This window comes from Triturus cristatus, chromosome 9 (assembly GCF_964204655.1).
Source record: "Triturus cristatus chromosome 9, aTriCri1.1, whole genome shotgun sequence".
NCBI classification, from domain to species: domain Eukaryota; kingdom Metazoa; phylum Chordata; class Amphibia; order Caudata; family Salamandridae; genus Triturus; species Triturus cristatus.
Genome location: NC_140592.1, coordinates 1,240,449,733 through 1,240,467,804, shown reverse-complemented (window position 1 = coordinate 1,240,467,804; position 18,072 = coordinate 1,240,449,733).

The window sequence follows — 18,072 nt, the reverse complement described above, 5'->3', positions numbered from 1 at the left end:
AAAACGTTAGCTGCTAGGCTTTTGCCTTCATTTGATAACTCATATCCCAAAAATAGGACATTGATGTGAGCTATTTTCAATTCTTTTTTTATTGAATTTGTTGCCCTCAGCGGCGAATCCCAAAATGATGTTGCTCACCCTGGTCAAATGATCCAAAAAATCATCATCCATCATATAAATATCATTTACATAGGACAATGCATCCTCATTAAAAAATTTAAGTAACTCTGTTACCCTAGCTGAAAACAACCCGGCGCTATTCTCTTACCCTTGGGGCAGTCTACAAAATTGACCCTGGGAGACTAAGCCTGAGAATGCTGTCAAATACCTACTTTCAGGCGCTACATTTTGGCAGAAAAATCTTCGTGCACATGTTTAAATACTGTAGTCTAAAACTAGACAATAAGAATTATCGGGTTTCGTTACAGGAAACAAAGGATTATTATTTATTGAAGAGGTGCAATTCTCTATTACACCTTGGTATTCAAGTTGATCTAAGATCTCCCTAACTTGTTTTTTCGCTTCTTGTTTTATTGGGCACTGTCTCTGTGGAGTTGGAGTAGTTTTTACTGGGATTACATGGTGAGGTGACTCAGCATCCTACCCAACATGATTGCGATATAATTCTGGAGCAAGTGCTACCTCCCACTCCTGCACGTATGAGTGTTGTAGTGGTTTAGGAACAAGGTTACTGTTTCCCCTTTTGGGCAATCCATAAAAAACTCAGGAGGCCAATCTTTTTCAGCTAAAAGGATTGTGTATCCAAAAGTAAAGTTCTCCCAAAAGAGACTTTTAACTTTTCTAGTTTTGTCCCTCTCCATTTGGAGTGTTATTTTGTATAACAGGTGTGGGACACCTACCCTATTATCAAGTGTCTCCACCGTGATATGTTCATGCAGCGCCGCTGTCTCCAGGAATTCCATCAGGTTCTGGCAAGCTATTGTTACTTCTGCTGCACTGTCTAGCATCGTCAGAGCCCATTCCCCGTTCAGAAGTTGAGTCCTCAGCATCCTGGGCATTTCTTAATTTAAGGCCAGCTACTTTCTTCTTTTTAAATTGAGGTTTTTATCTTGGTTTATCTTCTTTTTTGATATTATAGTCTGAAGTACAATGTGTTTGTTCTTCTGATCTGTGTTCTGACTGTCCCTCTCTGAGTTTTTCGATGAACCCTGAAAGGAATGAGAGGAACGTGTATCAGTATCCTGATACCTGTCAGGTGTTTTAATGTTATCACGATTCCTAAGGAGGGCTCCTGTTGCGGAGACCCACCCCTTGATTGTGATCTATTCTCTCTCTCTATTTGTTTGTTTTTTATTATCCCATTTCTTCTTTGAAGAATCGGGTACTTGCTTGTTATTATCCTTTTCAGGACTACCCATGAGTTGAGGTTTTGTTGCTCTAGCTCCTAAACTATCTCAACCTAGTTCGGCATATGTATCTTCGATAATTTTAGGTAATTCACGCTCCAGTTGTGCAGGAGTAAAAACCCTCAGGCGCTGGCATATTGCCAACGCTGCTCCCTCCCCCTTTATGTTTGCCAGCATAATTGTCGATACCTGGGCAAATTTTCCTAACAATTTCATCACTAAATTCAGAGCAGGTTCTCCTCCATACTCGTTCTGTATCTGCCTCAATAGGTCTGGTATCACAGCTATTAAAAGGATACCATCAGTTCTGGTATAAAAGGCAGTGAAAACTGTACCCCAAGAGAAAACTGATTTGGAAGAGTATGCAAGATTTATGCTAAGTGAAAGCTACCTTTGGTGTCAGAATCTAAAGACTCAAGAACAGAGAAAGTAGTCAGTCCTAGTGTTTTAACAGTTTCTGATATAATGAAAAGAAATGGTTATCCATTTCCATCTCCTATGTTACTCATAGTTGGTATAGAAGTTAAAGAAGTTAAAGTCCTTGTTGAGACATGTGCATGGTAAACAACACTCAACAAATCAATGATATTTGAACTGTGGCCTGGCAGGAAATTACAATAGTAGATATTAATCCAAGGGGATGCACAGGCCACAAAATAGGCATTAGTATACTTCTTGTGTAATGCAGACTTTAGAAGTAGGTGCACAAGCGGGAATAGAGGAACAAATACATCTCTAAGAAAGGAGATGGCCTTAGAAAAAGAAATTATGAATGAATCTTGACTCAACTCTAGACTAGCCGGTGTATGCCATTGTACCAGAGAATTCGTACTCTGATGGATTTGTTGGGGGAATTATAAAAAACTTTGTAGAGGTTTACACAGAAACCTTAGAGACATTGAGAGGTTTTGAACACAATATAATTTTAGTACCCCGTGCTGTATATTATAAGGATTTTACAAGTAACTGAGGATTTCCATAACCATATAGAGAAACGAGGACGAAGGCTGAGTTCCTTTAGAAGGGTATGGAACTCTTTGGTGACTTGCAGTATCCTTATCATGCACGCCAGGGGGTACTTTATCACATATAATACATGGTCACACCATCACCTTTCCCACAAATCACTTCAAACGTTTGTGCTTAGCTCTTTCATATGAAAAAGCAATCAAAAAAACCTTAGTTATTTGTTGCAAACAGATATTAGAAACAGTTCAATACAAGTCATTTTTTTTCTAAACAAAAAAGCTGCACTGGCGCGGAATTTGGCGAAACATGCAGCTTTTCTCTAACTATATAAGTATTGCATAAAATAAACATGTTCACTTTGCTCGTCACTGTAAGCTAAAAAATAGAGCAGAAGGAAGAAAAGCAATGTTCCTATATTACTTTAAACAACTGCTTCAATTATGCGCCATGACCTCACCTGCCATTCACTTTGGCTGCTGGTTCTGACATCAGATGTTGTGATGTCAGAACTCGACTGTAATAGCTAATAATAGTTGAGTTCTGATGTCTTTTCTTCATAATTGTTGACTGGGTGCATCACAAGTTGCCAATTATAAAGAAACTAGAGACTGGCGTTTATACCGGGATTACAGAATCCCATGTATTATAGAAGATATATAGCCCTCCCCAAGATAATCACCTGTCATGTCATCATTTATTTAAAAACATCTTAAGACCTCATATTGTGTGGACATATGCAGCCTGAATAAGGCCATTCAGTTAACACTCACCCATTATTTCTTGCCTAAATTGAGCTACAATATTTTAGACATTAGATATAGCCAATGCCTACCTTAACAGTATCCTGCACAGGGGGGGGGAGCCTGCTGGCGTTGATGGCGGACGTGTGAGCGCGGAGCTCTCCGTCCCGCTCCTCGATTTTATCCGTCCAACTATCCTTTGCTGCCGAGCTGCAGTGATTTACTGACGGGGGAAGCCCTGCAGCAGCTGGTGACCTGAGCTGTGGCCTCCTGCCGGCTACGGAAGTTACGGCCGGAGCGCCGGGGAGTGGTGGCGGAGCGCACGCTGACCCGGGCCTCGATCCCTGGGCTGGAGTCTGGGGCTGCCTGTGCTGCGTGAGCCGACGTGCGGCTGCCCGGAGGGAAATAGACCCGGTCTCTCGGCGACTTCGACGGAGGGGCGGCGGCTTGATCGGTGGAGGTGAGGACAGCTCGGGGGTGCCGCCGCTAGAGCTACGGAGTGCGAGCCGTCCCCCTCCCCCCTTTGGCCCTGCTGTGACTGGCGACTGCGGCCCTACCTGAGTTGAGTTGGAGTCCTGGGCGCCCCCTGTCCTGTGCGGCCATTCGGAGCCGGCGGCAACGAAGTGCGATGGAGCTCTTTGGTGCAGCCCTTGAGGTGGTCCGCTGGGCTCCGGCGGGAGCGGAGGAGTCGCGGGAGCTGACGACGCGCGGAGGTCCGGGCGGCGACTCTGGACAAGTGCATTACTGTGCCTCCCGGGAGCTGGAGTGTTCCGGTGGGGGAGCCTGGGAGTGCTGGGCCGCGCCGCCCGCTGGGCACAGTGTTGCTCGCCGGGCTGATCCCGGGGGAGTTGCGCCCTGACTGGCCCGGCTGGGTCGGGGTGCCGGGCGCACGTGGAGGGGCGGCCCGGGGGGCTGACTGGACTGCCGTGAGGAGCGAGCGTGCCCCTGGCGAAGAGACCTTGAGGCGCCGCGCCTTGCACAGGAGTGACCGGAGGGGTCTGCGCCAGAGGAGATTTGGTGGTCCGGTCTGGGTGCCTCTTTACATTTCTTTTGCCCGGATTGCGCAGTGGCGCACTGACTGGTGGCCGTGGTTCTGGCGGAGCGGCGACAGAGAGGCATAGCCATGGGTAAAGGCGACAAAACACAGCCCAAGCTATCCTTTGATCCGCGCAGACCGAAGGGGGCTGCTGGCACTGGCGCTGTTAAATGGTAGAGGCAGTTTCAGTCGATAACCTTTCAAGTATTGCCCGGCGGTAATCGCCTCTCATACCATTCGATAATTTACCAATGAAAGAGGCAGGCGCCGGAGACTGGAAGGCAGGAAACAAAGTTTTTATTCCGTCGGAGCAGAACACATCAGATCAGACAGCAAGGTATCGTCACGAGGTGCTCTAACTGCATCTCTGAGGCCTGGCCTCTTATACACAGGTTTATGACTTTATTGCAGGTTTATCATACATGGCACATTCTTGAGATCACTTTGATGCATGAAAGAACGTCTTCAGAATCCTTGGCTCAGATCCGATCCCACGCATAGCTACAGTAGAAGTTCCCACCCCACCCGCAGTAGGAGATGGCTATCACACAGCAGGATATTCCGCCAATTCCCGGGGGGTGTGTGTGATCGGTCGGGTCTCAGGGGGTGGGGGGCCTTGATCTACTGTAATCCCTTTGATGTGGGGCGTTTCCCTTACAGTAGGGACAATAAACTGCATCCGCAGGGCTAGGTGATGGCCTGGGACCGGTTCGGACAATGGGGCGCAGAGGAAGGGTGTTATCAAAGAGATGCATGACCATGTATGGGATGTCGGTCAGGCGTGGGATGCGGTTCCATGGCAGGGTCGCGCAGAAGGAGAGGGTTTATGGCCCGTGTATGAGAGAGCGGGGGTGGCCGGCGCGCGGGGGATGCTTGCAGCGCCAGGGGGACGCGCTGGCGATCGGCAATGAGCAGGGAGAGACCAGGGTGCCTAAAATGGCTGCCGTGCGCTTTCCTGTGTGTCGCGCTGGGGAGAGACAAGATGGCGCAGATAATGTTCAGTTTGCAAGCTAAATTTCCACAGTCCTCCCTTTTAACATATCTCGCCAGCTTGTCTAGTTCGGATCCATCCCCATAATACTACGAACTTCCACCTCATACAGAGCTTTCATTCGTTCCGCTTCAAAGTTCAAAGTCTTAGGGCAGATGCAGTTCATAAAAAGCGAACATAAAGGTGGCAGACACTGAATCCCCAAGCAACATCCACATAGTATCACAATCGGTATTAGGATAAATGAAAACAGCCTCCATCCCCAACTTTTAATAGTGTCCCAAAACCAACTCCCAAGGGACCATCCTTCTTGCTCCTGATGAACCTCTGCGGAAAGTCTGTGGAGGTGTTCAATTGCTTTGTAGACTGAGGGTGAGTTATCCGGTACGTAGGTACAACAGCTGGACCCAATGATGCGGCATGCTCCTCCACGATCAGCCAGAACCACATCTAGAACGAGGCGGTTCTGAAGAGCCACCAGGCGGACGGCCTGAAGCTCGGCGGTGTTGTTGGCGAGGATGCCAGCCGTAATGTTCATCGCCGTCTCGACTGCCTGAGTTAAGTGGCGGATGGCACGGCTGTTTGCCATTGGACCCCAGAGTGGAACAAGTCCCTTTACTGCATCCAGGAACTGTGCCCCGGTGGAGTCGGCTTGTACAAGGTCTTTGGCACGTTTCTGTCGGTGATGGTTTGCTGGAGCCACATATGTCGGAGGAAGGACAAAAGCGATGTAGCAGGTACCTCCCCAACCTTTCGGGAGCCAGGTGTAGGCCTTAGTACCACAGATGAAGTACATATTCGGGGAGGCAACAAAGGAGGGTGGATCAACTGAGTCCAATGTTCGGGTGATGAGGCAGGAGCTGTGGCCCACCAGCTGCGCCCCCAGGCCTTCGAGGCACACAAATCCAGTGATGTTGATGACGGATAGGGCCACTGTCAGGGTGGCGGCCGTTCGTTTCCGGAGGTAAGAGAAGGTGGGTCTGGCTGGGTTGTTGAACACTTGCATTTCAACTCGTTCTTTGGCAGGGATGTCCATGTGAAAGGAAGTGTTTGATCTCAGAGGGCAGAAGGGGGCAGAAGTTTTTCCAGTTTTGTTCAGCCAGAACCCATGGTAGAAGTGTGACACAGTTTTGCCGGAAGTGGCATTGTCCTTGTAGCTTTCCTGCAGGAGGATTAGCCAGGCGAGGCAGGAACCATGGACAGAAAAAGGTGAAGGGATGAAAGGGATAGAGTGTCCAGTGGCATGTGGTAGCAATCCACAGATCCAGCAATTAGTGGCGTTGGCGGCAAGATTGTGTTGGTGGAGCAACTGCACAAAAGAGTTATTCCAGAACTCCTTACGCCTTTCTCGGAGTTGGGGTGAAAGTGAGATCAGATGGTGTTCTTTCATGGTGGTAGGTTGAACGGTGGTCAGCAATGTCTTATGAGCGGGTGTGCTCTCCTCCATGATCCAGAAGGTGACCACGAGGAGAAGGCAAAAGAGAAGGGTAATGAAAAGTACAATAGTCTTTGAGCTGTGCATTCTGTCAGTCTTTGGGTTTTTGTAGTGGATCTTCGGACGTCCGGTTGCTTCCATCATCTTCATGTCGGGCGCTTCCATCACCTTCAAGGGACTCGGTAGCGGGCAGAACCACAGACTTTGTTTAGTTTCTCTCCTGGTGGCCTTTGAGGTGACTAGGCTACCGCTCTGAGATTTCCACTTAGTTTGTGGTCTGCTTAGCCGAAGTTCTCTCCTTTCGTCGCAAGTTATACCCTTCCTTGGATGGCACGGTGGGATCGGGATAATTCACTAACTCAAGTGTCTCCGTATCTGGGCAGCGGCTCAGGGATGGTCGGTCTTTGTCCAGAAGTTCTTCTTGGGCGGTGATGTTGTCCGTGGTCGTCAGGGTCGGTGATACCTTCTTGTAGTGGTGTGCATGCAGCCAATTGCGTTTCCCCTCCACTCGAAGAGCTGTTCGGGTGGTGATCAGAACTTGCAGGGGGCCCGTCCACCGGGGTTCCAGACTCTTGGTGCGCTGGAAGTTACGCACTAAAACAAAGTCACCGGGTTAGATGTCGTGTCCGGGGCCCCTGGAAACATCGGGAATGGCTTGCAGCACCTGCTGATGGATAACAGACAACGTTTTAGTTAGGTTATACAAATAGTCAGACATGAGGACGTCCGGGACGTCGTGGATGGATGTTGGCTTTGGTGCAGTCCAAAGGTTCATGGGCCGCCCGAAAACGACCTCGTAGGGGGTTAAGTGGTGTTTAGTGGGGGTGGAACGCATTGATAGCAATGCTAGCGGGAGAGCGTCTGGCCATTTCAGTCCTGTGGTGGCAACTATTTTTGCTATCTTAAGCTTCAATGTGGCATTATGTCGCTCAACCAAGCCTGCAGATTGGGGATGGAAGACCGCATGGAATTTCTGTTTTACACCCAGCCCCTTTAAGATGAGTTGGATAACCTCGGCTACAAAGTGGGGGCCGTTATCGCTCCACAAAATTCGACAAAGGCCGTATCGGGGGAAGAATTCTTTCAGTAGTACTTTTGCGGTAGTCATAGCGGTGTTGTCGTGGGTTGGGTAGGCTTCCACCCACTTGCTGAAGGCACACACAACGACAAGTACGTACTTCAAACCTTGGCACCTTTCTAACTGGACATAGTCCATTTGTAGGACTTCAAAGGGGTGATTGGGAACCCCAAACCCTCCCCGGGGTACAGCAGTTCCTTTCCCAGGGTTGTGTTGGAGGCATACCAGGCATTGTTGGACCAGACGTTTGGCTGAGTCTGGGATTTTGTCGTTGTGCCAGACTTTGGAGATGAGTTCGATCATGGGGGCAGACCCTATGTGTGCGGGGGAGTGTGCCATGGTCAGCATGGGGATCAAGTATGAGTCGGGTAGCAACCATTTGTTCGAGTCTTTAGTTCGCCAGCAACCGTCATCGTCCTTCAATCCCACCCGGGCCCATTCAGTTAATTTGTGTGGTGTGCTGGCTAGTTGGATATCCCTAATCGTTTCCCTAGCATCCTTCCATTTCTCAGTTTGTGACCTGGTCACGTACATATGGGTCGTGGACCTATTCTCGGCTGTGGTTCGGGCAGTAATGTCAGCTAGTGCATTTCCCTGTCCTATAATGTCTGTCACCTTCTTGTGTGCCTGGCATTTGATCACAGCCAGCCGTGTGGGGAGGAGGGCTGCTTCGGTCAGGGCAGAGACTAGATCTCCATGCAGGATGGGTGTGCCATGGGAAGTCAAGAATCCCCTCTCTTTCCATAAGAGCCCAAAGTGGTGAACTACCCCGAAGGCGTACTGACTGTCTGTGTAAATGTTTGCGGTTGTCCCTGCTGCCAGGATGCATGCTCGTGTGAGAGCAATTAGTTCCGCCGCCTGTGCGGATCGCTGTGTGATGCGGGCTGTCTCAACAACTGAACGGGCTGTGGTGACTGCATAGGCAGCTGAGGTGGTGCCATCGGGGAGCTTGATACATGAGCCATCCACCCACAGTTCTCCGTCAGGGTCCGGGAAGGCAGTATCCCGGAGGTCAACCCTACTCTTGGTCTGTTCGTCGGTGAGGGTCACGCAGTCATGTATAGGGGACGCATTGGGGTCAGCGTCAGGGAGAGGTAGTAGAGTAGCTGGATTCAGAGTGGTGCATCGTTTCAATGTGATGTGGGGTGCAAGCAGAGTCAGTTCGTAACCAGTCAGTCGTGCGCTAGTCAGGTGTTGAGTCTTGGTTTGGTTCAGGAGGGTGTCAACCGCATGGGGTACCAATACTGTGAGGGGGTTCGAGAGCATGATCCCCTCACTTTGCCGGATAGAGACAGCAGCGGCGGCTACTGCTCGAAGGCAGGCGGGCAAAGCTCTGGCTACAGGGTCAAGAGTGGCAGAGAAGTAGGCACAAGTGCGTTGTTTAGGGCCTATGGACTGGGTTAGGACAGACAACGCACATCCCTCCCTTTCGTGGGTGTAGAGGGAGAAAGGTTTAGTGTAGTCTGGGGTTCCTAGGACTGGGGCCGAGCAGAGGGCGTCTCGTAATTCTTTGAAGGAGGATTGGCATTCGGGTGTCCAGGGGAGGGGGAAGGGGACATCTTTAGCCAGCAGGGAAAGCAGAGGTTTTACAATAAGACTGAAGTTTGGCAACCATTGTCGACAAAAGGAGGTGAGGCCTACTAGAGACCGCACTTGCTTCTGAGTTTTGGGAACAGGGGTTTCTAGGATGGTCTGAATTCGGTCAGGGGTAAGTTTCCTCCCGTCTTTGGATAGTAGGTGGCCTAGATATGTCACTTGGGGTTGGCAGAATTGCAACTTCTTCCTGGAGACCTTGTGACCGTTTTCCGCGAGGAAGTGGAGGAGGTGAATGGTGGCTGTGACGGCAAGTGGAGTGGTGTCGGCCGCCAAAAGAATGTCATCGACGTACTGTATTAACACCACTCCATCGGGTAGTTGGACTGCATCTAGTTGCCTCTTGAGGGCTTGGCTATAAATGCTGGGACTCTCAGTGTAGCCTTGGGGTGCCCTACAGAATCTGTACGAACGGGCTTTTAAAGTGAAGCCGAACAGGTAGCGGCTGTCTGGGTGGATGGGGATGGAAAAGAATGCGTTCTTGAGATCAATAACGGTAAAGGTGGTGGCAGTGCACAGAATCAGGGTGAGGATGGTGGTGATGTCTGAGACCACGGGGTACTGAGGTATGACTACTTTGTTAACTTCTCGTAAGTCAACAATAAAGCGGTATGCTTTCTCATCTCCCTCGCCTTGCCTTTTTACAATGGGTAGGATAGGGCTGTTGCAAACATTACTGACTACTTCTTCTACCACTCCTGCATCGAATAGGGACTCGATGATTTCCACCAATGCCTTCTCGCCTTCGGGCGATATCCGATACTGTGGAAGCTTTGGGAGCACTGCGTCCGGTCGGACGGTTATGTGTACTGGGTCGATCACCATGCGCCCTACATCTGAGTCAGTTTTAGCCCATAGATGTGAAGGTAACGTGTCGAGTAGGGACAGGTCAGCATCGGTTATAGAGAGCATACGTCGTGTGTGACAAGGTCTGAACAGATCTGGGTTATCGTGCAGGATGACTCGAACTCCGTCTGGGGAGCATCTGATGGTAGCTCGAAAATGTTTTAGCAAATCAAGTCCCATAATAGCATCGGGGGTGTTGGAGGAGAGCAGAAAGGTCGTGTCAGTGGTGTTATCTTCTAAGTCAAAGGAGATTGGTGCTGATAAGGGGTTAGTGGAGGGCGTTCCATCGAAGCCTATTGAGGTTACGTGTGAGCTAGACAAGGGTGCCCTAGGAATCAGTCGTTTAGATAACGCACTACGTGTCGCCCCAGTATCTACCAGGAATGGAGACTTTGTGCCCAAGACCTTAGCAGTGACGTAAGGACCTTGCTGGTCAACACGGAGTTCGACTGGATCCCTCCCTTGCCCCTGGCGGTCCTATGCGAAGTCATGGGTGCTTTCATAGTCGGACTGTTGACACTGGTTTTGTCGGGGGCGATCAAAGGTGTTTGGTCTGCCTGGCCTGTCGTTGATGGCGTCGTTCGTGTATCCTCGTCCCTGTCCTCTATTTCTGGGGTCATATGCTGTGTCTCTGGGGTCCCTATTTTTGTTCAATTCCAGAAGGACCGGGCACTGGGATTTCCAGTGTCCGAACCCTCTACAGAACGCACATTGGTTCCCATCTAAGTCTCTGCGTCCGTTGTAGGGTGCAGGTGTATGGTCTCTAGGGGGTAGCTTTCTAGGGGCGATTGGTTGGTAATTCCCCTTTGGGGGTTCCCTTCCTATGGTCACCCCTTGCAACTGTGCTATCATTACCCTCTCCTTCAGTTCCTTTTTCTTCCTCTCTGACGCCCTATCGTTCTCGTTCTTTTGGTTTTCGTAGTATTGGGCCATCTGGAGGATTGCTGCGGGCTTGGAGGCTGCCCAACTACTCTCGCTGGTCTGTAGCTTCTGGGAGACTTCTTGTGACAGACCCTTCACATAATTCTGGACAAAGAGGTGATGTCCGGTTGCGGTGGTCATGTCTTGGCCACTATAATCGGAAAACACAGTATCGAACCGAGAGAAGTATTCAGACACATCCTCCTGGGGTTTCTGGCGACAAGCCGTCACTATCGACCAGTCTACCTTTCTTTCTGGGATTAGAGTCTTCAACTTCTGTACAATCTTGTCTGGGAGCTCCAATATGGCTTTCGGGGGTTTCTGTCCCGGTTCTCGCTGTTTATCTATGGTATCGAGCTGTACCCAGGTATATCCGAACGGCTCAGCGTGGTCAACTTTCCAGATTTGCTTCCACACATCAGCCGGCAGACATAATCCGAAGAACAAGTCGATATCTGCTAAAGTCATTATTGTTGAGCCTAAGGCTGTACCTAGTTCGGTGTAGAAGGCAGTCGGGTTCTTTCTTAAGTCGGGTAGAGTTTTTCTAAAGGTCAAAATATCTTGTCGGTCCCATGGCTGGTAGACTCAATTATATACAACCATTCCCTTCGCATCCTGGTGGTTGATGTCGTCATGTGTTCCCTGACCTCGTGGGGGGACCCAGTAGGGGGCGGCCTCTTTGATGGGCATCATGGTATCAGTCCTTCCTTCCTGGGGCTTAGTCGCTATGGGGGTTTCTGCTTTGGTTGTCTGTCTGTGTTCTTTAAGGTGTCGATAGACCTCGAGTGTACGAGTGAAGAGGTTCGTCACATCGCCCTCTCCTTCTTCCCCAATGTCTACCTTCCTATATAGGGCCGCTAAGCCTTCGGGACCTTTATCGTGGTACCTATCCTCATATGTATTCAGGGCGTGATAACAAAGTCGTACGACAAAGTGTCGTCTGCGGCTGTCGGCATACGAGTTATACACGTCTGTTATATACTCCTCACTTTCCTTTCGCTCCACCAGTGTCCCTACTATCTTGTCGATTCCTGCTCGTTCATCCTTTGTTAGTCGATTCATTCTGGTGGAATCTTTCTTTCTCATCTCAGGGTCATCCAACGTCATTGCCGACGCTGTGTTCAGTACAAGAGGCTCGGCCGGCGCGGAGGCCGTGAGGACCGAGGCCCCTGTACTGCTTTCGCTCGTGTTTGGGGGTTATGGGTGTTGCACTACCGATTGGGAGGGTGCGTATGGAGGGGGCATGTAAATGATCGGGGGACCTAATAGTAATTCGTCATTCGTTCGTTGCTAAGAGGACAACTCAGGGTAGAGCATAGAGGGGGTCCTAACAGCGTACTGGCCTGATGTTTCGGGCTCCTGTCTTAGTTTAGTTTCCCTTCTCTCCTTTATTTCTTCTTCTAACTTTCTAGCGGCAAGGTGAGCTGCCTTTCGTAATTCCTTTTCTGCTTTTACTTCTTCCCTCTTTTTCCGTTGTGTTGCTTCTTTGCGCCACATGCCGATACTGTCAAGCATAGTAGGCGTCGTCTTATTGCTACGCAGAGCTATTTCTAGCATTTCTATCTTCTGGTCGTCGAAGGATCCCATCAGTGGCCACTGACTCTCGGAGTCCTTCTTGGTATATTTATGCCATAGCTTGCTATAAGCTACGGCGACTAGTCCATATTTAGTGAACATGTCCTTATTAGGGGTGCCCTCTAGTGGAGACGGATCGTTCACCTCTAATAAGCGGTCCGGGCAGAACCAGCTACCAATCAGTGGGGAGAAGATAGGCATGACGGGTTACAACGGGGACAAAAGTCAGCACTACCTATCTTTTCACTGCTTGCAAAGACTAGACAGAATATCTCTATTCCTCGTTATTTGTAAGCAGAGAATACCTCCAAAGAACCAATATCGAACAACTAGTGTTCGGACAATCAATCAACCAATGGGGAGATAAAAATAGGCACGACGGGTTACAATGGGGACAAAAGTCTGCGTTACCTACCCTTCACTATTTGCAAAGACTAGACAGAATATTTCTATTCTACGTTATTTGCAAACAGAGAATATCTCAAAGAGCACTATTCTTCAAAACAATCAATGTTCGGACAATCAATCAGTGGGGAGATAAAGATAGGCACGACGGGTTACAACGGGGACAAAAGTCTGCGTTACCTACCCTTCACTATCTGCAAAGGGAGAGAGAGAGAGAGTATTTCTACTCCTCCCCGTTTGTAGACAGCGAATATCTCAAAGAGAACAATCAATAAGTAATACTAGTATTTTCAATCAATCAATCAATCGTTTCGCAATTTGTCGTGTTTCACGACCTTACCCGGACCGCGTGGACAGTTTCTCGTCTTCCGCCTCCAGCGCCCGATCGTCCTCTACTCTCCGTATTTGCCGCGGCACTCCTGATGGTTCCCAGTCAGGACCGTAGATCACTCGAGAGAGGTCTGCTCGGAACCAGTGAAGTTCGGATGATCGGCTGCCAGACGAGGGTCTATCGGGCAGGAGCTCTCCCGATCGTTGCAGTCGTTCACTCTGTCGTCGGGACCTCTCCCACTGGATCCACGTGTCGCTGATGGGCCCCACGCTTGGGACGCCAATTGTTAAATGGTAGAGGCAGTTTCAGTCGATAACCTTTCAAGTATTGCCCGGCGGTAATCGCCTCTCATACCATTCGATAATTTACCAATGAAAGAGGCAGGCGCCGGAGACTGGAAGGCAGGAAACAAAGTTTTTATTCCGTCGGAGCAGAACACATCAGATCAGACAGCAAGGTATCGTCACGAGGTGCTCTAACTGCATCTCTGAGGCCTGGCCTCTTATACACAGGTTTATGACTTTATTGCAGGTTTATCATACATGGCACATTCTTGAGATCACTTTGATGCATGAAAGAACGTCTTCAGAATCCTTGGCTCAGATCCGATCCCACGCATAGCTACAGTAGAAGTTCCCACCCCACCCGCAGTAGGAGATGGCTATCACACAGCAGGATATTCCGCCAATTCCCGGGGGGTGTGTGTGACCGGTCGGGTCTCAGGGGGTGGGGGGCCTTGATCTACTGTAATCCCTTTGATGTGGGGCGTTTCCCTTACAGTAGGGACAATAAACTGCATCCGCAGGGCTAGGTGATGGCCTGGGATCGGTTCGGACAATGGGGCGCAGAGGAAGGGGGTTATCAAAGAGATGCATGACCATGTATGGGATGTCGGTCAGGCGTGGGATGCGGTTCCATGGCAGGGTCGCGCAGAAGGAGAGGGTTGATGGCCCGTGTATGAGAGAGCGGGGGTGGCCGGCACGCGGGGGATGCTTGCAGCGCCAGGGGGACGCGCTGGCGATCGGCAATGAGCAGGGAGAGACCAGGGTGCCTAAAATGGGTGCCGTGCACTTTCCTGTGTGTCGCGCTGGGGAGAGACAAGATGGCGCAGATAATGTTCAGTTTGCAAGCTAAATTTCCACAGCGCGGCGCCGGAGACTCCGGATGGCGGAGCAGGGGCGGAGGCCCTGGCAGGCGCGGACATCAAGGCGATGCTGGTGGCGATGGAGAAGGGCCTGCAGGGCAGCCTGACCGCAATTGACGCTAAATTAGATGCGCTCACCTATCGTATGGACCGGATGTCGGAGCGTGTAGACAAGAATACGGAGCGGTTGGACATTGCGGAGAGGAGAGTCTCGCAGGTGGAAGAGGCCCAAACAGAGTGGGACGCGGACCGCAAACAACTCAGCAAGCTTCTACAGGTTATTCAGGATAAGTCAGAGGACTTGGAGGCCCGTTCACGACGTTCGAACATTCGCATAACGGGTGTTGCGGAATCGACCTCGACCGGGAAGATGGAACTCTTCATTGAGAAACTGCTGCGTGCCTTGCTGGGTGAGGATGTGTTCTCTCCGATGTTCGTGGTCGAGAGGGCTCACAGGTCGCTCGGCCCGCGCCCTCGGCCAGGGGCGCCGGCGCGGCCGATCATCGCGAAGCTCCTGAATTACAGGGACAGGGACGTGGCTCTTCGGATGGCCAGGGAGAAAGGCAAGCTGCAATACGAGGGCATGGATATCTCGATCTTCCCAGACTTTACAGCGAAGGTTCAGGAGGAGAGGCGTCAGTTTGCACCGTATAAACAACAGCTTCGGGACCTCGGCCTGGACTACGCCATGCTCTATCCGGCGAGGCTCCGGATCAACAGGCAGGGGCACTCGCATTTCTTCACTGACCCGAGTGAACTTCAGAAATCCCTGAAGGTATGGACAAGGAAGCGGCAGAATATCCCAGAGCTTTGGGGGACACTTTGGAGGGGACCTCGGGGCTGGAGGGTCAAGACTAAGATCTGTGGGGAGTTCGTGCATGGCCCACATATAGACTGTTCGGTAAGGGCTTCCGGGCGGGGGATTCCTTACGCTGTGGGATAATTGCGCTTGATCTGGCTGTTTCCGCTGATGGTACCGGCACTAGCGCGTTGCGGGGTGCCTCTCCTGACGATACGTTTGTGGCTGCCTTGAAAATAGTGTTGGGCCCTTACGTGGCCCTGGACATTTGCCCTCATGCGATTTGACACTGGGTTGGGCTTGCCGTTTGCTGGCCCTCAGGCTGTGTCATCGTGCGGGGACCCCCCCATCAAATTAGTGTTGGGAGCTTTACCGTTTGGCCTTGTTGATTTGTGATCCTGGGTGGGGCGTCCCCCGGGGTGCGGGCCTGGCGGAGCTAACTGTGTCATCCTGGTAGGCAGTGAGGTTGACCACAGCTGAGCGCCGTAGGGGGTCCACTGATAACCCAACAGGAGACTTAGCGTAGCTCGCTATGTAGCTCGGTTACTTGGGGGCGGGGCGGCGGAGACGAGCTACTGACTGGCGTTTTGCCAGATTGTGAATATTGCAGTGCCTAGTAACCTCGGCCCTAGCGCAGTAGTTCAGTGGGGAGCTGGTGGGGTTTGGTTGGAGTGATGTTTGAGGGGTGTGTTTGTGGTTCTGGGGGGCGGGGGGTGTGTGGGAGTACTGTCTGGCCAGGTTGGGGGTGGTCGGCTCTGGGTGGGGGGGTTGGATTGGGGTTCGAGGCGGGGGGGGCGCACGTACTGTGGAATGGTAGGTTGTTTGCTGCCTTGCTTGGAACCAAGATTGAAGTGCCTGTTCTGGTCGGCTGGTTGCGCGGTACTCTGGTCTGTGTGGACGTCATTGCTGTAGCATGGGTTTTTGCTATGGGTGACCCTGGGGAATTGACCGGTGATGTAGGAGCGGCGTCCCTGAGAGCATTGACATGGAATGTGAGGGGTTTGAACGATTTCCGTAAATTGAGGAAAGTACTGAATTACTTGCATAGACATAATATAGATCTTGCGCTCCTCCAGGAGACTCACCTCCCTCTTACGAGCCGCATGCTTAAGGCAAGAGGCCTGGCAGGAACCAGTGTTGCGGCCGGCTTCACCTCACACTCCAGGGGGGTGGCCACCTGGGTGAACCCTCGCTCCAAATTGGCGCTGTCGGTACTGGAGGCTGACTCGGATGGGCGTTATCTGATCGCCCGGTGCGTTGGGAAAGGTCATGACCTAGTGGTAGTCAACGTGTACGGACCTAATTACGACAATCCTGAGTTCTATACAGCGCTGGATGATAGCTGCCGCCGCTATGCACACGCCCGCATGGTGTGGGGGGGTGATTTTAATTTCACATTTGACCCGGCTTTGGATCACTCCTCGGGTCCGACACGTCGCCCGGCGGCGTCGGCTTTATACATGCAGGCTGAGCTCACCAGGCTTGATTTAGTGGATGTCTGGAGACATAGTTTTATATCAAAAAAGAGTGGATCACTTGAACCTGTTGTCCAGGGTTTGGTGGTTATCCGGCCGTTCCTTAAAAAACCCTCATTCACGTTTTTAGGTGGATTGTCTGGCGGTATATCTTGGTTCTCCGCCTCGATAACGTGATTGCATCATCATCGGGTTTAGTGTTGTGCTACCTCCACCTGGAGGAAAACCACTGGATATTACAGTAGCGATCAGAGATCAAAAATGGACAGAGTGCTCATGTGTCGTGAAACAGTGGAAGTTAAAAAGGGATGTTTTCTCATGCTACCTGGACTTTAGTCTTTATTGTTGTCTGGTGCGTGGAAAAAGAATAAAAAATAGGGGAGATTGTACAGCAAGGGCAGTTGATGTGTCCGCTGTACAGTCAGTCCAATAGGTGGGTCGACATGTTTCAGCTCTTTACGTGCCCAGAAGGGTCAGGTGAGCTTTCATCAGGACCAGGGGGTGTTGTCTTAAAGAAGGATGTTGTCCACTTTAAGGGTAAGGAGTTCGGAATATTTATCACTGATCTCCTAGTAAAAGGTTTAGTACCTATGGTGAAAAAGAGGACGAATAACAAATGATCTGTTGGTAAAAACATAATTTCTTTAACAACTGATTATTTCTTAGAGATTCTTTAAAAAAAGGGGGTTTCTACCCAGAGTACATGACGAGAAACAAGCAACATGGCAATTCTTTATATACAGTAAGGGCTGCAAGTTGAGTTCGAACACGCCACTGGTTACATAGCAAGTATAGATGGCAAATCTTTGCAATGATATCTGTATGTGATGTCTAATGGTTCAGCTGAGGGCATTTCAGAGGAGTTATTTTGGTTAATAGAGGAATATACTTTTCTACGGAAAGTTATACGTAAGGTTATCTCAGAGATTCATTTTGAGTCCTAAACGTAAAGCATAAATATCCATGTGATCTTTGTGTTGAGGTTCATTGTACAATGTGTTGCAAATTACGGGCTGTATGGAGTGCTGTGTTGCGGAGAAATACTCTGGTGGTTACAAAACAGCAGTGATGACTATGATTTGTCATGTGTACAGATGATAATCACTGGGAAGGGTCTATTGTCCATAAATATTGTAAACTCCATGACCACTGATAATGTACCACTCACGTCGATTTTTAACAGAAAATATGGCGGCATACTCGAGCGTGCTCATTCATACATTCACTCGATCTGTAAACACACGTTTCTCTCGATATAAAAAGCACCCGTTGTAGGGCTTCTGAGACCCAAACAGTGCTTCTGTTATATTGCATGATTGTTGTTTAGGCAGTACTTCGAGGCTCAGTTAAGAACACAGAGTGAGGCG